This window comes from Colias croceus, chromosome 11 (assembly GCF_905220415.1).
Source record: "Colias croceus chromosome 11, ilColCroc2.1".
In the NCBI taxonomy this organism is placed as follows: Eukaryota; Metazoa; Arthropoda; class Insecta; order Lepidoptera; family Pieridae; genus Colias; species Colias croceus.
The window spans coordinates 2795194-2818188 of NC_059547.1; the positions used below are offsets into that span (position 1 = coordinate 2795194).

The 22995-nt window shown below is 33.4% G+C and overlaps 1 protein-coding gene and 1 non-coding gene across 3 annotated transcripts in view; both read right to left on the reverse strand.

Moving 5' to 3' along the window:
* Nucleotides 1-22995, reverse strand: part of LOC123695583 (prominin-like protein) — a 68242-nt gene that overhangs the window by 22718 nt on the left and 22529 nt on the right. The window lies entirely within an intron of this gene.
* On the reverse strand, nt 674-745 carry Trnae-uuc. Its single transcript has one exon. It is a non-coding gene; the product is annotated as a tRNA-Glu (tRNA).

A 22995-nucleotide genomic window follows, 5' to 3' on the forward strand; every position in this document is an offset into this window, starting at 1 on the left:
TCAACACAGAATACAAAGCAAGATGTTCACCTTAAATATTATTCGAGCTACCTTCAAGGAGCATTATCAATTATAATCGCCCTTCTAAAGCGAGATAGAATTGAAATTGAATTAAAAAAGAAACCCACAAAGTCTTAACCTCAAAGAACTGAAATGAGAGAAAGTCGAGTGTACTTAGTTTTATATAAAAAGTTCTCTGTCGTCAGTATCTAAGGAGGCACGTAACGTCCTACATCCTTGAGACACCAGGTCAACAGACCCTTGTGCCTCGCAAATCTAAATTACAAATTGCGAAATATAATTCTTTACATTAAACCGGTGTCCGTAACTTGGTCCGAGGAATAAAATGAAATTTGTCTGTGTAACATAATATTTACTGAAGTTTCTATAAGAAAAAATACATATAAAAGAAAAGCGTTACTATAAGTGAATAGAATAGAAAATCCGATAAATCGCTTTAAAGATGACGAGAAACCTCTAACCATCTTATAGTTGATTAATAAAGTTTATTGTTTATTGTTTATCTGCAAACGAACTACGTATATATTAAACTTACAAATGAGGAAATGAAAATAAAATAATTTTATCTTAAAATTAATTAGCTAAGAATCTATCGGTAATATTTTTTAAGAAAAAACTCTATTATCTTCATTTTAAAAGAAAAAAAAAAGTTTTCCCGTACCGGGAATCGAACCCGAGCCTCCTGGGTGAAAGCCAGGTATCCTAGCCACTAGACCATACGGGAGTTGAATGTGCTTTCAAAATATCTAGCTATATATCTTGCGGCGTTACAAAAATAGACACAAAATCTGCTTTTTTTATATTGATTCCCGTATTTTGTAATCGCGCAGTTGCAGCCTGTTGCTATATATGCGCGGCGCGCCGTTTTGCAAGTATCGAGGACGGCGGGCGTGTGAGGGGGCAGGGGGAGTTGTGGAGGGGCGAAGGGGGCCATCAGCAGCCCTTTGTGAGCGGTGCAACGGATCGATAGCTCCCGTCCTGTCTGAGCTAGGATACTATGTAACTAGCTACATACGACGGCACGTGTATACCGGGCAATATAATTATTTATACTGAATGTGGAATGAATGAATCATGAAGTAAGTTCAATAGAAAAAACACCTGCAAAAAATGATTGTTTTCTATGAAATCGTCTCTTATCTTTGAAAGTACAGTCAAATTAATGTATTTTAATATGAAAATATTTTTTTTATCTTTCCAAAAATAGTAATCGATATGACAATTTTTATGAATATTGTATTAGTCAATATTCGTGTAAACTGATCTCCATTGGTGCATCACCCAAAATATTCATACAGACATAAATAAAAGACGCTTGTCTAGACACAACACGATATTTCAGACAAAGGAATCGAACCCACGCCTTGTCGTTGCACGGGGATTAGTATCAAACCTTCATCTCTAAACCGTTTGTAGTAAAAAAAACCTTGGTAATATTTGGGTTTTGGTATCGTTTCAAATGGTAATTTTTGATGATTTCAAAATAGTATTGTAACAATGCAAATTATGCAATTCTAGTTGTATTCAAGCGTAACGAATGGGTACATTGCAATCTTTGTTTATGCATACAGAGTTAACTGCTTCTCATCATGGTATCAACTATCACGTAGATGTGAAACATTGCACTTCAAGCGTTCATTCACAGCTCTGAGTAGAGCATATCTGTTTAATGCGAATGTATTTACAATAAGTACCTATTGAAGATTTGTTTATTTGAAACTTGTACTAAATACATTGTGTTTCGAATAAATACAACTTTCTGAACACACCTTATGCTGAATACAACATTTAAACATAGCACAGCTTATAAGGTATTCAATGAAAAACAGGTTATTTTCTATATTAGCATAATCATGGGAGAAAACATCAACAAAGTGTTCTATTAATCCAACATCTTAACTGCTATTTAATTAGGCTCTAGGCATTTTATTATTGGGACACATCAGCTGAGCAATAATTTCAAATTCGCGAACTAACAACTACATGTTTGTAGTTTTTGTTACAGTGATCTACTTCCAATAATTATGTTAGCGTAAAACATTGTCCTTATTGGTGAAAGGCGAATCAACGGCCAGGTGAAGGACGCCCAGATACAGTGGATGGCTAAAACATTAGTCAGCTATACAGCTGATCGTTCTAATAATACTATTAGAACGATCTGAGAACGTCTAAACATGCATGTTGTCACTGGGTTTTTTTGCAAAGAGAAGAGAATGGATTCACAGAGAAATTTTTGGGTGGAGAACTTTCACAACGAAGTTCTTAAGATATCCTAAATGTATTTTATGGGTAGCAGGCATTTAGTGTAAGGATGATACAATTGACAAATAATAAAACATTGTAGGTACCACTTAAAACCAAAATACTTGTCTTCTCTACACGAAACATATCTACCTAAGTACTTCAAATAAAGCTAAGAAATAAAGGATGATTATGAATGCACTGTTACAGTGCCTAACTAAAATAAGTGTCATACTAACTACAAACATAAAGAATCCACTTCAAATCATAATATTGTTAAAACTCTACAAGGGCTTCCGCCAATCTCACAAACATGCAACGGAAGTTCAACGGAAGTCTGACGCGTGAACTACGGAGTTTTTCTTAACTTCATAACTTGTCAGCTGCTGTTACACCAATTATGGAGTTTGTATTATGTGGGTTTTAGTTGAGAACTTCTTTATTTTTTATATACTTACTTCATCTTTTGTATGTATTAAAAAATAATCTAACTACACAAAAATCTTCACGTACCCAAGAATGTGTTGAAATCATTAATTGGGTAACAAACGCCTAGCTAAATCATACTAATCTTTCCAAAAATACTGTATCATAATGTGTTTAATCATCATGCTCATCATCAATCCTTACTAATATTATAAATGCGAAAGTAACTCTGTCTGTCTGTCTGTTACTCAATCACGCCTAAACTATATTGAACCAATTTTCATGAAATTTGGTATGGAGATATTTTGATACCCGAGAAAGGACATAGGCTACTTTTTATCCCGGGAAAATGACGCAATCCCGGAAATCCCACGGGAACGGGAACTATGCGGGTTTTTTTTTGACTGCGCGGGCGGAAACCTAGTTAAAAATAAAGACAATACAAAAAGCACCTGTAAAGTATAATATGACGTAACATACCGTCACATCGCGATACTCGTTTTGAGCAAACATTTTATACTTTTCAATCTTCTCTTTACAATCTCTTTACAACATTTAATAGCAGTGCATCATAACCTTGCTCTTTTAATGTCTGCAGCACATTATCTCCAAGAATGACTATCTCAGTAATATCACTTAACCTGACGAACGAAAACCTCTTCACAAAATTTTCAAGGGCTCTCAATGGTTTTTACAAGCATTTCTCCTTTGTCTTTGTAAAATAATTGATGGAGAAAATATTCAAATTGTTTTCAAACATTTTCTTTACCGTTGACCTAGATTTTGATCTCACAATTTTAAGCGTTGTTTGATAAAAGTAGTTTGTCGCAGTTTTTCGTTGCTAAAAGAAATGAGAAAATATTTTTTTTGTTGGTTTCTCTGATATTTATGATAGTGATTTATAATTAGAGGGAAAATATGAAAAACTCTTTTTTACGGACTTTATAAATTATAATTTGGGACACTATCAAATACCTACTTGAATATGACCAGTTTTATAATAAAAATATAGCCTGAAGTGAAGTGAAGTGAACTATAAAATATTATTAGTATTATTACAAGAGTCGTTTAATGTACAGGAGAATGTCAAAATTAATTTTGTATTTATAATAATATATCCATAGGTAGTATCAAATGCGACTGTTGTAAAGCACAGAACAGTTGGAAACCTTTCATGATAATAACACTAACCACTTGCATTTAAGTTGTACATGAAATATCTACACTATGAAGAAACATGAATAATTAGGTAATAATGCAATAGATATGAATAAATAACACAAAAAATAACAAAATCTACATTTATAAATACAAGAGATTCCATAATTAATCATTAAAAAAAGCATTAACAAATCAAAGGTATTGTAATTTTCTGCGATCGATAAATAATGAATTCTTCTGATAATTATTTATAGTATTTCTTGGAATTTGATACGCTATTGTTTATTTTGATCAAAAAACATCACTTCTCTAATCTACACTTTAATCAATGTGATAAAGTCGATTTTTTTTTATCTTAATTACTTGAATTTTGTTATCTTAATTACTAAGTAGGTATTGTAAATAAACAAAAATTATATTGTTTAAGTAAAGCATTCTTCTTATCGACTGCACATAATCGAAGTCAAGTTTCGGGAAAAACTATTGCTTTAATTATTTAATTTTATTCCAAATCCATCGGTACTTATACACATTAGGGGTCGTACATTAGTCACGTAAGTATCTAAAGGGGTGAAGTGCGTACGACAAAAACATAAGATTTCACAAGGTGGTGTAATAAGATACACAGTATATTTTTATATTGTCATTAAACACGCGATTTCCAAAAGCCAATCAAAAACAGCCTGCAATCTTAATGTATCCTGTTTGGACAATCTTATCTTTTCCAGAATTCGATTCAATTCAAAGAATAAGTATCTCATTAAAGATATTATCTTAAAATGGTAAGATATTACCTATCTTAATTTTTTAAGAATTTGTACACGTATGATTTTGCGTAGATGAAAAGAGGTGATTAGGCCCAAACCTCACCACGTAAATATTTAGAAATATGTACTCTAAAATATTATCACGTGATTTATGGAAGATTCCCTTTAGAGATGAGAGCTCCGATATTCTGTTTCTGTCTCGTGTTATCGCTAACTCTGCTACACAGAGATTGATGGAACTTCCACGAAGGATACACTACTATTTCCCTGACATTACTTTATTGATCCTGATGTGTCGTTATACATAGTACGGTTTTTTGGCGTGATAGTAAGATTGTTTTTATTAGTATCTACAGGGAACACGGCTCGAATGATAGCTTGTAAGAAACAATATTTAACTAACTATAAGCCAAATATATAGTAGGTACTATAAAAGGGATAAATAATAAATTATATGTCACAATACAAAACCATTACAACCATATCGCGATATTTACCTGTAACAAAGAAAATTACATATTAAGTAAAGAGACACACATCTTTATAAATTCATATTTTTAATTAAACAAAAATTCCATAATAGTAATACATAACAAATATTATTTTAATTAATAAGGAAAATCTATAGGTATTAGTTAAACCCGTAGGTTTTAAATTTTCACGGAATTTATTAGTTTCGTCTAAAACGCTTTCAACTGTATCGCGTATGTAGGCAAAAAAAAATTAAGCGTTCGATACTACAAAAAGCTTCATACCTACAAAAGTTACCTTACAACACGCTGTCAAAAACATGACAACATCAGGCACTCGTATTCAATTCAACGTGTAACAAACGTTCACTGATATTCTCGTAAAAAAGCACCAAAGAGACCATTGAAATAGTTTAACTTCAGCTTTCGCGTAAATAAACGACGGTATGTGGCCTACATCAGTAAATATATGAGCCAGAATGAATGTAATGTGTGTTAAATTTTATTGCCGCGCCTAAGATCAACTTTCTTAGCGTGAATTATCGGAATAGCGAACTAATTAATGAACTTCGCAGTGATTTATATTAATCCTTTTGATATAAATCACGAAGTATTGAGAAAGTTTCGGGAACAATTCTTCGTATAACTTTATAAGCTTTTGAGCTTTCTGAGCTCAGGATCTTATTTTGTTTAGGGTAATAACATTTTTGCACAAAAAGCTAAGACAACCTAAAATATTTAAACTCACTGGTAAATAAAAAGCTTAAAAGCTATTCACAGGTCAAGAAATTAAAGCAACGATAAGTAGATATATTTCTAACAAACACATCAATTAACTGTTACCTTTGTCACTTTGTATTTGTTTACAAAAATAAACAACAGATGTATAAAATACATAGTGCATGATGTGTGATGTGTAAAATACATCTTTTTAATACTTTTAGTTATACTTTTTGATAGTGAAATCTACAGAATTCACTTTTCATTATAAAAAAACATAAATGAATTCACCGTGAACTAGCATTAAAATAATTATGAAAATATAACTCGGCGACAGTTTAAAACCATAACTTTAGAATTCAGGTCAACAATTTTGTGCTGCTTCCACGAAGGATTAAGGGTAAAGGGTAACTGAAGCCAGGCAAAGTACAAAAGCATTTAAAAGTGAAAAATGAAAGTAATATTACAAAGTAGGTACGTTTGAGATTTTTATAACTATTTTGTAGATTATAAACAAAAAAATGGCTACAGCATGATGCAACACAAATAGTTGCTCCCAAAGCTTAACCACAATACTTAGTAAATGAAATATTTTTTCTATTAGTTTTTGCCTGTGAATTGTGATATTTCCATGGAAGCCTTCTACTCAGAATGATTTAGCAAAAAATAAGCAACATTTGCTCAAGATATTAGTTTACGAATGATATTTTGACTACAACGTGTATCTAAAACAATCATCATCTCGTAATACCAAAACCTATAAAGGGTATTGACCCTTAAGTTATAATTTGTCCTTTGCCTGAAGGTTGCCTGGCAGAGATGGCTTTGAGTCATAAGGTCGCCATTTGTACATCTTAAATAGTTCTGTTTTATGTACTTTTATTTTAATATGTTGTACAATATAGAGTAAATAAATAAATAAATACCCTTTATAGGTCAACATGCAGACTATCATAACCAATAAGTTCGCACAGTTAAACTAATAATTTTATCCCAAAATCTATATGAGTACAGCAAATTGTTTATTGTTCACGTACGAACATTAACAATTTAACAGTACCAAATCCCAAAATACAGGAGACCGTTCCAAAAAAATATCAGTGCAATGCAAATACATAGCAACCCACCTACTTCTATTGTCTTTCCCTAAGCTACCATCCTACTAGCGCTCACTATGGACGGACGGACTATGGCTCATATAGCTTGTTGGTCTATAGAATAGCCCAAAGGGCTTGACACCTGCCGCTACACAACCACTTTCTAATCAACTGTGGTCGATCAGGTGCACTGCAATTTCACTTTCACCGGCTTGTTATTGATGCAGGGACTGTGTCAATTTTCCTATTAAATTTCTGAATGTAATGAAATTTGGTATGGAGATATTTTTATACCCGAGAAAGGACATAGGCTACCTTTTATTGCGAAAGATGTACCACGGGCGAAGCCGGGCGGACCTCTAGTAAATTATAAATTAGATTTGTTTCATTTAAATATAATTCCAAGGTGAACTAAGTCCTAATGAAGGTAGTAACTTTTTACAATTTTAATTACATATCATTTTAAAGTAGAATTATCTGTACCTAATAAATTAAATCATCGTTTCCTAACAGCCATTTATGAATATAACCAATGGTAGGAAATGAATGTATACTACAAATCCTTGAATGATTAATAACAAGTTTGATTACGTGGTAATTGTAAATCACGATCACTTCACCTAGTTACTAGATACTTTAAGAATTCAGATAATAGTGAATACGGTACAGAACATACCTAATAACCTTTTATTGATATTGAAATAGCTTTAGTTACAGTTACGCCTTTTCCAATAACCTGATACCGTTGGACGAAAATTGCTACGCTAAAACCAATTTGCACTTTCAATCCTTTTTATACAGATGTAACAACACGTCATTCTTAATAACTCTACCATACATACAGATACTGGACACATTAAATAATCTATAAGAAAATTGATTAAAAAAGTCCATTCACATTTAAACCCAAAAACTTATTCCATTTTTAATCCTAAACAATCAATCACACAGACCATAAATTCCCATAAGAATTTCACAACACAATAGCCAAGCCTACTCCCAGATGTTTATCAAGCGAGTAGAACAATACACCGGCCGTTAGACTCTAGAGATCAAAGTGACCATCTGTTCACAACTCGGCAACTGGATCACGTCTCGACTAGGTTACGACATTTAACAGTCAGTAGATGACTCGTTCGATTGGAGTAATCAATTGTTTAGGTGCGAAAGAATAAATAAGAAGTCACCAAAGCTATATAAGCACTTTGGTATGTGCCAATAATTATTTATTAGAGCATCATTGCTTTGGTATATTGCTCTGAATTTACTCCCTCTTATAGCGTCAATCTTGCGTCAATAGAGCACTTTCTTCGATCAATTTCTAGTCTTGTTGACATCAAAATCCACTTTGATTTTGTTTTATCTATTGCTGATAATCTTTATTTTTCTTTAAATCAGGACAGATAATCTCTAGTCAAAGGATATTCAATTTTTTTCTCCATTCTCAAAAGTCAAAACTCATAAAAGGTTGCAATTAAGCAATAGCGATTTATTAACTTATACAATTCATTCGAATATCGAATATGAAAAGGATTCTTGTATGCTTGTATTTTGGTCAGTGAAGGTCGACCACTACCACTAGTAAAGCTAAGTCAAGTTAGTTTGAATAATTTACCTTTAGCTTTGTGATTCATAACATCCAACGTGCGTAACTTAAAATAACCGTTGTCTTTTTTATATTTCTTGGTTAATATTTACAAAGTTTCTTAAGTTTACGAATAATAAATTGGAGTATATATGGTAGGTACGAAAATATACATGTTCGTGATAGAAGTGGATAAATTACTTGTAGTATTTTTTGAATTAATACAAGGTAAAGAGACCTAAACATTATTCAACATTATCGATACACAAATCTTTGACTTGTCGTATAAATTAAAAAGGCACATTTAACAAGCGCAAAAAAAAGTGAATAAAATAGTTCTTCGAAACTGCAGGCCAATGAATCATTGGTCAACAAAGAATTTAATGTTCAATGTTCATATTTGGGATGTGCGTCATGACTCATGCGTATGCGCACGCTTCACTTTTGTATTATCACGACGAAAGAAAACAACGTCATTATTAAATTACGTCATTTCACTTTGTAGAATAATTACCGTTCAGTTATATGTTAAATTGCAGAAATACTATTTAACATCGGAAAAATACGTAATTATTGGAAGTTGGAACTTGGATTTATGGATATGTGGATCCATTTGATCCGCTTTTATTAAAGAGTACGTACTGATAATACGCCTAGTAACTAGTAACAGTCCTCCTACTTACCTAGTACCTGGCCAATACTTTAAGCAAATCTTCCCAACCCTCTATCCAACTACAACCTATCTATACAACTACAAATCAGAGCCTAACAATCTCCAATTCTCACACGTGCGGCACTACCCATAGTTACCTACCTAAACATACCTACCCATAGGTACCTATACCGACTAAACGCAATTGACACGTCTGGCGGAGCGTTAACCGTTGTCGCATCTATTAACCTCGATACCAGTCCATGTAGAAACGCCTGTATGACATGAAGCTGAGCTTAACCGGGAGAATGACGGCTTGCTAATTGGGATAATACCATAGATTAGATTACTGTTACTTTGTGACGTATGTTAGCCTATACAGGAATAGCTAACATGTACCTAATACTGATAGGAATTGAAACAATAATGATCTGAAAGCCGAAAGGTAATAAAGAGACGGAATTCCCCATGAACAGGAAATGAGATAAGGGTGAAAAAATAACTTTATCAATGTTCTGATATAAGTAAATAATTATAATCGAGATAATAGAAATATTTGAAATACAAAAGAAATTTTAACTTGTTTTTATTTTCGGCGTAGCGATAACATTTGATAGTTTTATCTTTAAACTACATCACTTCGTAATGGTGAGCTGAAAGTAGACCTCCGAGTAGATGAGCTGAAAGAAGTGATTTGTTAAGGATTTAATATTTTAGTAGTAAACCGCTAGCAAGTCTCTAGGGGTGGCGGAGGCTCATTACGAGCCGACTTCTCCGAACCTAGATCCAAAAGTACGCTTCGAATTTAAAATCTCCATCAGTTTTCATCTATTCTAAAACCAATTTCCGTTCCACTTCTTGCTCTGTATCAAAATAAAACCGTTCGATAAGAACCATGTAATCTGAAGTATAAAAAATCAATCACACGAGCATAGCAAATAAAACGGTTATCCATCCTCGCTATAATCACGTGTAGAGAATAAAACACATTTCCCTGCAGGCAGACACTCCCCCACTAATTCATTCTGCACTGCGCTTTAGCTGTACCGTTAGCAAATTAAACGTGATTTTAATGGGTTTAAATGCCACTATGTATTAATAAATCGGACCGCTATTTCATGGCGGATAATTTACTTCATTAAATAGTGTAGGAAGCCTTTTTGTTGAACAACTCATAATTTATCACAATGTAAAAATCCAAAGAAGTCTGAATGAACAAGCATATCGAAAACGATAAGAATTGCAAAAGAAGAATGCATCACAATACACAACATATGCAGATAACTTCCGCCGTGGGCGAGACTTTACTAGCATAATAATTACTACCGATCCAATGGAAACAAATTATCGATAAAGTATTATTATCTTTAATGATTTGGTGTCTATTTTTGTTTAACCTACGGTTTCCTGTCGCCAACGCACGAGGCGATTTATTTTTACACGCTGTAAGAGACCTTTTCAATTACTTACTAATAATTTAGCTACTCGTTATTTCTTGTAATTTAACCTTCTATCGATAACAGGAACTAATTACCTCATTACAATTACGCGGTTGCTGACGGTACTAGTCCCAATAGTTAGGTGCAATTGATTCGACCTCCGTGCTCCCTCTCGGTACGCAAATAAACGGCCGTGACGTTTCCATTCAGCCAACTATCTTATCTGAGCTTGCTTTGAATCTCATAGAGAATTGGATTAGATCAATAAACTAAACCGTTTTATATGAGTGTTCTAGAATCATTTGATAAAAGTTTTGAATATGTTAATTTAAAGATATTTAGATAAATCAATTGGCTCTTCGATTGATTTTGTATTTCGTTTTGTTTAAAAATGATGGCTATAAATATTCATCACATACTTCGAGTTCGATCACTCGATTCTTTGAATAGCTTTCAAATCAAGGTTGTTTTTTTACTGCTTAGTTGTAAGAACTCCTCACACTTATCTGCTCTCATCGAAAAGCTGTTAGCAATTTGAGTATCTAATGAAAAACACAAATATTTATTTAAATGTGTTAATACGATGTCCTGCTGAGCCCAGGGCCTTATCGATCTAATTATTAAAATAAATGTGTTTTTCATTATTATATAAACTTTATTATGAAAAATAATTACAGAGCTTTCCGTGACAGATAACGCATTTATTACCAGTAAATTTACTAGATTCTAGACTAATAAAAACAAAATCCAAACTAATAAATCACAGTCTTATAAACAAACTAGCGGTCCGCCCCGGCTTCGCCCGTGGTACATATTAACGTTTTCTCTACATAAGAACCATCCTCGTACTTCAAGGAATATAATAAAAAAAGAATTATCGAAATCGGTTCAGCCGTTCTCGAGTTATGGAATTACAACGAAAAGTGGCATTGATTTTTATATATTAGAAGATGCTAGCACAAAAACTACTCATCTCACACAGAGATAACTTGAAAATCATGTCAAGGACGCTACCCCAATATTGATTTTATACCACTATTTGAATAAGCTTTTCACGTATTTGTTATCACTATCACGATCAGTAAATCCCGGCAGATTAACATCTATCTGGACTCTATGGAACACGTTAATTTAAAAGGATGTTTGTAGAGCAAATAGTTAGATGAAAGTCCACATTTTTTCAGTGAACGTAAAGGCGGCAATCCTTTGAGGCATTCCTTTTGCTATGCAAGCACTGTGATTTAACGAACTTTTAAAATTTCGTGTTCAATTTTAGTCTTAACTAACGATTTTTCCTTTGTACACTTTTAATTAAAATTTCAGATTTTAGTTTTCTGTATTTGCCTTCAATTATACTATAACTTATGGTATTTTCTCTTTACTCTTCTATTGAGTAAGGAAAATTAATTAAATCAAGAGACTATTCCTATTAATCTGGATTTATATTCAACTAGCGGTCCGCCCCGGCTTCGCCCGTGGTACATATTAACGTTTTCTCTACATAAGAACCATCCTCGTACTTAAACGAATATAATAAAAAAAGAATTATCGAAATCGGTTCAGCCGTTCTCGAGTTATGCGCTTACCAACACATTTTGCGATTCATTTTTATATTATAGATTAACGTGACATCAGCTATTCCTTTGCTACAATATAAACCAATCCAAGATTCACACCCACCCACATCTGCATAAACCCAACAAATTGACTTGCACAGCAATACAAGAAACTACATAATTGGTCAGCATTCAAGTGGAGCTATATTAGAGGCTGCCGAGCTGTGGAGGCAGGTCGCCGCATTGCAGGTGCGACCCAGATGCCATGGCCACCGAATGTCCATGCAGTTCGCTGCAAGGATTTTGGCAGTGCTCCCTGGCATGTTTGCGGTGGACGCAGATAGATAAGTTTAGACGTTTATTTTTGTTGTTATGCAATTTTATACAACTTTGTGATGTGCTTAATACATAACAGTTTTGTTACCATTTCTGAAGGAATTTTTTCTGTTTGAGACTTTTTAATTTGAGCCGAATGTTTTTGTTTTACACTTTTGAAATATAAGCTTTCAAACCAAAACCTATTGTGCTACTATGTAACCAGTAACACAAATTTATAAACATATTGGATTGATTATTCAAAATAGCTTCTTGGCAAGGCTTAGTTATAAATTACGAGACGACACTTCCACTCCACAGATTGTAAAAATCCATAGAGAATATAGTGTTATAGACGCATTCAGATAAAATCTTAAATGTTCTTGGCTTGGCGGTCGGTCGTGACTTCAAAAACTATTAAACTTAGAGCCATACTGGACAGAAAGACAAGTTTAGATACGTACACAGTACACACAATCAAGGCAAACAAATAGGTATACAAGTTCATTATTACACCGAAATAACTTAACCATATACTTACATTACTACACACTAACTAATTAGTAACTAACATTACTACTACTTTTCTGAGGTCGATTAACCTCTTAGTATAGGCATTCTGAATTTCTGATAAGTGCAATACGATAATATATTTTATCTGATTACATGGAACGTTATCTCACAGACCACTTTCTCACGTGAATCATCACAAATCACAATGTTATGATAACAAAAGTACATTTAAATGACAGCGTAACTTAAATAAATAAAAATAGAGGAATTTTACAAAATATGTTGTTGCAAGTGTTACGTATCGAAGCCTTAATCATGTCGAATATAAAACATAATCACGAATCTGTACGTAAATAGTAGGTACTATTGCCTGAATCACGCAAATTACTGAATCCAAACGATTTATTTTATTGCTGAAGGTCGTTTTTCTCATTAGCATAATCAGTAATTAAAGGTGGGAGAAACAGTTCTATCAAACTATGATAAATTACGGTCTATAAATCTAAATTCGGGAAATTTTAAAACGCTTTGAATAGTTATACACGAATGAGGTCATGTTTTATGCATCTTCATGAATGCATCATATTTAAACCTTTCTAGGCTAATTTAAATAGTTAATACTACACGAGTCTTTCAAATTTCTATTTGAGTGCTGCGACAAGGCCATAATATTTAAGATGAAACTTAAACTTCAATACCATAATATGAGTCTTGTTATTCCGAGCATAAGGATGCTCATCATACGTTTGTCAACAATACTTTACGGTAACAATAGCAATGACGTCACGCTGAAAAACACTTTTCACGGTGCTCCTCCTGAAAAGGTACTAGGCTCGCATAATGTAACAGCAGTATTGTTATCAGTGCGGGTGTCGGCGGGGAGATTGCGCGGGCGGGGGGAGGCGTCCGTGACGTCGCGACGCATCTGTGTTTAACCACAGTTACACGCGATATGTTATCAGCGACCACGGCGAATAATCGTCACCGTTAACAACTTACTTGCAGCTTATGCTCACCTGGTGAAAATCGAGAAAATTCGCAGAAAATCCACAATTTTCACAAATAATTGGGTGCTTTTTTTGTTTATTTGCTTTAGAATTTTTGGGGATATTTCCGAAATTAAAATTTCCGATATTTCTGCGAATAAAATTAACATTTCCTGTATGTACATTTAAAGGAAGATTCACGTCTCATACCTAAGAGAGAAAAAATTGTAACATATTTTATATAGTAAGTACTTACTTCAATAGGTACAGAGTACAGACAAAAGAGCAAGTTTTATAGAAGTGACATCATTAGTCGTTATATTATTGAATTTTTTAACCACATGTCGATTAGGTACATACGATTTCCGAACCGTCTCAGCACACCCAAGCCACACACAATGACTTATTTGCATACCGCACTCTACGTCTCTCTCACAACGCCTTGCATTGTCTGAGAAAGAACAATCGTCTGACATGTATCTCACTTTTGCTCACGAACCACTTTTGACATCACATCTTTAGAGTTTGAGTAAAGGTCATTATTTAATTATGCAGATAACAAAAAACTAAACAACTACATAGGTAGTACCTATTATGGATGTAGGTCTTCATACTAATTCCACAAATACATTCAACTGTGACTAAATAGTAATTATATCGGCATAATTTATATCCTTACGTCAATATAATAATAAGTTGCACATTTAACTATTGTAAGCAATAAATTAATCATATTTACAATTCAAACTTTTCATACCGTCAAAATTATGTGCACGCATACACGTAATTTCTCTTTAAACATCTCTTACACAAATTCCTAAACGGCCTAACACTGGCCCGAATTTCTCTTATGTAACCACAGACCTCATTATTTGCTACCAAATGGTCCAGTATCAAAATAACAGTAATTGGGTCATGAATGCCATGATGCGGCGGAAGGGATGAACGATAGCGAAAGGGCGCCGACCCTTCGACCGCAACCGCACGCTTTTATTGGCTTCCAGTTTATGTTTCATGTAATACATTTAATGATTTACAATTAATTTATGTGCTCCCAATAATCAATTAATTGAATCAGAAAATGTAATTGTTTAAACCCAGTTCCCAGTTAAATATCATCCTACCGGAATCGAATTTCATATCCTCTTTACCAAAACAATGAAAATATATTTTTTTCTCATAATAGCGAATAGTTCGGAAACAGGCCAACCAATCCTTTTAACAAATCTATGTTCTCTATCCCTCCAGTAACAATTATAAACTTAGTAAGCCTCAAATAAAACAATGATTTCCAACTAACCAACAGTTAACAATACATACCAAAATCCTGAAAAGCGACTTTTACCAACTATTTTTAAATCCCAGTTAACCGTAGCGTGCCTTCGCTGTTCGTACTAGTAACATAAAAGCCGAAAGTAAACACGGTGTTTTATACCACAATATCACCCTTAGCAACCGTTGTAAACGACCTGTCTCGATGTATGGGAGTCTGTTTAAACAGCTGGTCCAGCCACGTGGTCAGGATACGACATCTGGGGAGTTACCGTGACGTTTTATAGCAGTATTTAGTTAGTCATTTTTTACACTGGAAATAATATAGTTCAGGATCCATCGCCCATTTTTGCAAGTGACTACTATCAAGCTAATTTTTATGAGACGTTCAATAATTTTGTGTACGAAACTCTCGATTGTGGTAGCTAACAGACGTAACAAGGATACAATTTTTTGATTTGATGGTTCTCAAATATTTATTAGTTACTAACTGATTTTTTTTTGTTCAATCTCAAGATAATTATCACGGAAAATTAGCTTGATAGTAGTCACTTGCAAAAATGGGCGATGGATCCTGAACTAATACTGCATTAAAACATTATTGTACGAGGGCTGAGCTGTTATCTTGTTGCTAGGCAGTTTTTCGTACTAAAAACTTGCCACCATCCACACACATGTCACTGTTGGATCATACTCTATTGTTGAGCTGTAGAGATGCAATCATTCGTAATAACTACAACAACAGGAAAAGTATAAAATGATCCACCATTTATAGGCAATAAAAAGAAGATTACTGGCTGTATTCTGCACAAGCACCCTTATTACGAATTTTAATTTTTAAACAAACTCTATTCGCATCAAAATTTAGTTGTAAGAAAAATTTTTGGGCAAAAGAAGAATTAACATAGACAACGACCGCTTAGTTGTTTTTAGAGATGGAAATAGAAATGTTCTTTCTGGTTTTGTATCCTCGCTGGTGTTGTTTAATATACCCAGTTTAATTACCAGTACACGTTTAAAGTGTAATAGGGATATACAAAGAAGGCTACCGTAAATAGGACGAAAATATAAACATTTTGATCACGTTTAATACCACAGGTGCGCTATAGTTAAATCAAAATTTTAATCTGGTGTCTTTATATTTTTATAAGAACTTTTATTTTCAATTTTCTTTACACAAACAAATTCAATAAAATATCTAGATCTTAACTTTGAATGGAATATCCACTTCAACTTGTTTTCTAAATCACAATTCCAACTTTTGTTAAGATAACAAATTTTCTCCATAAATTATCTGATCAAGACCTTAAACTGAAGACAAATTTTAATTTCAGATAGCGGGGGTATAAATAATTGAGTAGTTATTAAGGAAATCTTTCATTAATTTTATCAGATAGATGCTGACTTCAATGACTCGAAAGGAGCGGATGCGTCGCCTAGTTTTCAACACTGACTCTTATTCACTTAACTATAGTGCTATCCCAAATGACACAGCACTTTAACCATAGCTGCCCACGCAATAAAGACCATTTTTCCCTTTTATCTTTTTGTCAGCCGCCTCAAAGGGACATCATATACAATGAATGAACCTTAAGATAAGATCATAAAGACTTGTTTTCTTAAAACAAACAGGAACACTCATCGAGAGGTTTGAGACATTTTGGATCTTAGAGCAGATGTGGAAGAATCAGTTTTGAACGCGAAATCCTAAGGATATAAAGCCATTACTCGATTCGGGTCAAACACACACGTTGAAAGGAACTGCCTTAGTAGCAGCCCCTTAACAGTAACTGGACAGTTGACTGTTTACAAATAATAAACTACGAGAGGTGACTCAGATAACACTTCCAACTTATTTCCAGAGTAAGAAAAAAATAAAATTTATGGCATACCTATAATAATAGAAATTGGTGTATCTGAAATATCGATTGCGTATTTGCGGTCAAATCAAGAACAAGTTATACTATACGCCTATTTAAACAATAAGCTACGTGATCGAATCAACAAACTAATATTGGTTTATTAGTTGCCGAGATATTGTCTACGGTCCGCTGAACAAAAACTATAACGGAACCCTACATCTGGAACCGAATACCACAAAGTTGATCGAAAGTGATTTAAGACCATTTTTCTGACACAAATTATAAAAAAACGCAGAAGAATGACTTAAAAATATAGAATTTATTTAAGTACAATTTAGCTTAGAGAAATATAACTTTTAAGACAGAAATTAATGAGGAAAAAGTATACGAACAACTTCTTGTACGAAGTGTCCCTCTTTTCTTAATAATATACAAAATACCATACTGATATCCGTACTGATAACTGGAGATCATTATTGAAATTCACTGAAGATAAACAAGCCAGACACATCAATACCCTTTCATAAAAGGTTTTGCTACATCATTATATTATGAAACTGCGCAAAGTGGCACAGCATCGTGACCCAGTATGCGCCTATACTCCGCGAATTAAGGTTGCAGATTTCATTGCAAGCTCCGAGAAACCGGCTATACAGCGCTTGGAAAAAGTTAATTTAATTTTGCATCGTAATTGAAAATTTCAAACTTATAATAGAAATCGATCAGACTGGCTAACAAGAATATTATGTTTATAATATTTGTCGTTTATCGTTATTTAATAATTTTACTACGATGAAATTTTCTTGCGATTATTGTGAAATCAGCTTCACCACTCGGAGTACTGAGAGAAAATCATAAAGCACAAGGATAATATTTTTTGTATAATGTATTTTTAACATAAGATATAAGACATATTTAATGTATTCCACATTTTAAACAACAACAACCAAATAACTAATGGACTTTAAATAGAAACTATTGTTTATACAGTTGTCGATAAAACAAACATACGAATGGTTATTTATACTAACGATCCAACTAAATAGGAACAAACGCAGTACGGAGATATAAATAAATATAAATAAATAAATACACAGACACACGCCGCTCTACGTTTTCATTATCAATGCCAAGATATGGTGTGGCCACTCAGTGATAATGTTTATCAAGGTAAACAAACCTACCTCTATAATGGAACAATTATAACGTCTAAGATGCATTTTACTGCAGGACATTTTCAACGTTTTTAATCTGATAAGCCACAATCATAGTAATCTTGTTACTTATCTTAATGGCAAGTATTATCGTGTGATAGCGTGGAAGTAACTTTTGACATTTTCATTTCAATTCTTCAGTTTTTTTTATCGATAAGTTTTAAATTTCTCCCTTTAAAAGATCCCAAACAGGAACGTGTGTGCCGAGCACATGTGCAGAAGTGAAACTTCTTTGACACAATTCAAACATACCAAAATCGTCGCCTTACTCCATGACGTGACGGTATTGCCATGACGCGAAATTTTACTCTCCACGCCTAAAGAAGTTTCAATCAAAAATTCAACTCCTCTATAATATTGATGTACGTAGATTGTATGGCGATGATCAAGCAATTTCATAAGACGATCATACGGATCGTCCCTGACACCTTTCGCCTACATCCAACATCAATCATCCTTCCAACATATGGTTAGTCATGTCTTAGAGTCATGTATTCTCAACATAATAATATTATTTACGGCGAGATTATAACTCAAAGATAACTGTTAGGTCTGTGGATTATAATCATAATATCTTATCAAACACAGTTAGACGTTGGGTATTTCCCGTTTTAATCTCTCTTTATGGTGTTTTACGGTTTCTCTGCGGTATGAAGAGATTAAATAGAGAAATAATATAACAGGCCTACATTATACGAACCTATAGCAAAAAAAATCTGTATACACCAAAGCGTGAAAGGGTGGCACTTTAGCATCCATATATACTGTTCAATAACATCAAAAGCATATTAAAAACATACCCTATTAAGAGCAAGTTCCCATATTTACATAGCCTCCAATATAAATTATATCTAATTGATCTTAATCAAGATTTTAATTAAATGTCATGTGTACACGGTGCATCCCCACACTCAATTGGCTATTGATTGCTATTTAACCAGCGTCTAACAGCAAATAAACGATAAAATCTGAGTCACATGTGAATTAATGTAGTACCAACTCAAATGTGGGTATTGATTACAAATAATTAATAATGACAATATGAAACTTATCGGAGAAAACTTACTTAAATCATACTTATCAGAGTAACAACGATTCAATTAACTTATTTCATCATCATCATCATCAGCCCGTATACGTTCCCACTGCTGGGACACGGGCCTCCTATGAGGGTACAGGCCATAATCCACCGCGCTGGCCAAGTGCGTGTTGGCGGATAACTAACTTAACTATTAACGATTAACTTATTTATTATACATAAATTAAAGAATACATTTTTGACTGAAAATTACCATCTTTCCTGTACCTGGCAACTTCGTACCTGAATACGACTATTTTAAACTATAATTTAGTATGAATTTATTCCCCAAAAACAGAATAAACATAAATTTTTAAAGCAAAGGTCACACATTCATATCAAACGAAACTCCCGTTCATTACACATCATTAGTACGAACTACGAATATAAAACCCAACTAAAAACTTAAATACGGAAGCTGACCTTGCGTATTATTTGAAATTGTAAACATTTTCACTTTTGTTATGTTTACTAGTTACCTCTTTTCATTCTTCCGTTACATGAATAGCCATGTGATTATCTCGAGTAGATAATTTTATATCTGCAGTTATTATTGTAGCCGTAGGTAATTTACTAATTTGTTACTTATCATTTACCTTTCAAAAACAAATTGATAATTTTTTATTTTGAGCCCGTGTGTGATTGTTTTTTTGAAGTGTATGTTTACAAAAGTACCAAAACGAATTAACTACCTAAGTTGATTTAACATTATTTAAATTCAGCTCAAAAACTGTAGATGAATACATCAATACATTACCGCGTACGTAACCGAATTCGTCAAGTTAAAAACGTAACACAATTACCAAAATAAATTAAATTGCATAATATTACATTAAAATATTAAACTATTACTTCATCTAAATTGTAGTTACATCTGGCGCAAAACCTTGAAACATTTAACTCGAATAATATTTAGGTTACATAAACTGCATATTGGATAACTCGCGTTCCGTTTCACGCATAATATTAAACCGTGTTTCATTTTAACAAACATTAAAGCATTAATACTCAAAATAACACTTGAAGCTACTCGTGAACCGGACCACGAGGGGTATGATTACTCTCCATTGTATAAAACATTTTTAAAGAGACCTATTTCCTTTACAAAGACTTCCAGATAACAATCGGCTGGCCTATTGTGCTATAGTTGGTGTTCTCATTATTATTTACGTATAGTTAGTTATTTAAATTTGTCGAGAAAATTCAATGAGAAAGCGAGATTATGGCTGAGTGAGCCAATGATAGTTGCGACACTATTTTATCCTTATGAAACAAGTTCGATGTTTAACGCAAACTTGTGGACACAACTATTATAAAATCGAATGAATCAGATTTTCCTCTGAATTGAAATCATTACATTATTTATTTGTTCCTATCGTCTTTTCTTGTTTTTAGCACACATTACCCAAAAGCCAAGACACATACCACAACAAGTATACAAAACATTTTTTTAAGCTATTGCATAGCTTCTATAGCGGGCTTTGAACGCGGGGACCGAATCCAGAAATTGCGTAACGAAAAACCTCACGGAGGTGTGAATGCTTGAAGGCATGCTATGTAATAGCTTTACCGCGGCAGTCGAGTGCCACACTTATTTTTTTTCTGATAATCAATTACCAAATAAATCAATGCATCTTCACGGTACCATGCTCTTAAAAATGGATGGAACATTTATTTCCGAATACATTTGTAAACCAAAACGATAGAAATTACCCTCACAAAGTCACACTGATAAATAACACAAACAATAATGATGCTAGTTTGTACTATGTCGACACAAGCCGACACAATAATCGCGGCCCAATTCGGTCAAGCCAGTGCCGCTTCAATGCAGTTGCAACATAGATGTGAATAGATTCAATCTACGTGACTGGATATAATTGAGAGGAGATTATAATCAAGTCCTATTCATGCAACATTTAATCCAGTCGAATATTAATTTAAAGTGCTTGTTGGTTATATTTCTAAATTAGACTCACCACAGACGTACAGACTACAGAGACTCGAAATTAAAGACGCGTTTACGCGCGATTGGTACTCATAAAAAGCTTGTTAATTACTTTATTCAACGAATAACTTATAGGACATCTTTGCAGCTGCATATTCCGCCTCTCAATATTTCTCAACACGAAAGTACGGGCGTTCACTAGTCAGTAACATAATTTGTAGATGACGTGACTCTTTGGTCTACAAACATAGTTTCAGTCACGCAACTATTATAATAGAATCCGATTTATTTCATATTAAAAATAAAGTCATTAGTTAGCTACGGAACCTTACGAAGTAAGCTAAGCTTCATTTGTTAACAAATCTATACTATAAAGCTGAAGAGTTTGTTTGTTTGTTTGGACGCGCTAATCTCAGGTACTACTGGTTTCTGGATTTGAAAAATTATTTCGTTGTTAGATAGCCCATTTATCAAGGAAGGCTATATAACATCACGCTTAGAACAGCAGGAGCGGAGCAATGCGGGTGAAACCGCGGGGAACAGCTAGTTATAGATAAAGCTTTAAATGCATATTAACATGGTTGATCTAGTTAAATAAATATCAAACACAGCTGCTATCGGAGTTATAAGGCAATAACCTTATTAGTTATTATTTGAAATGGTGATTCATACGACTTCGAGGCCCGAAGTACAACCACGTCTCACTTTACTGTTATGAAAAAGCGGTAAATGTTGTCGTTTAACTCACTTTGTAGTTGTACAGAGAAATGCAAACAATTGAAAGTTATTGATATACGAATAACACTTAAAAATGTATGAACAAGGACAGTTCTGTATCGCAAGTGTATCGCGCATGATATCTATACTAATATTATAAAGCTGAAGAGTTTGTTTGTTTGTTTGAACGCGCTAATCTCGGGATCTACTGGTTCTATTCGAAAAATTCTTTCGGTGTTAGATAGCCCACTTATCGAGGAAGGCTATCCATACTAATATTATAAATGCGAAAGTAACTCTGTCTGCCTGTCTGTTACTCAATCACGCCTAAACTACTGAACCAATTTTCATGAAATTTGGTATGGAGATTGGAGATATTTTGATACCCGAGAAAAGATAGGCTACTTTTTATCCCGCGGAAATGACGCAATCCCGGTGTTTCGAGTTAACAGGAAAATAGTATTATCATATTTAAATACCACAAAAATGAACGTGATTCATATTTTTTATCCAAAAGAGTTTTATCACAGCCATTCTTCCTGCAAATTGAAATAACCAACATGATGATGATGATTTAATAAATATATTCAATGCTATTTTTTTCTGGTTTTCTTCGGCAGGTACTCGCCGTAAAACAACGGGTTAATTTTTTTTTTTGAAAAACATTGTGAGATATAAGTTTTTCGTTAAGTAACTATTAAATTTCCTTTTTAGTAAATAAATAATATAGTCAAAAAAAAACACGCTCATTAAATAATTGTATTGTCATCGATTCTTGATTTTGTAGGTTTTTGAAATTAAATCGGTCTGTATTACGTTCAAAAACACCGGTGAAGCTAATAGCGTGTTCAAATAAAATGTTTATTTATCTATATACCTGAGTATTTATTTAGATATATATATATATCTCCATGGGCACTATGTTGATCAAACGTGCCATATAGTTAGTAATTAT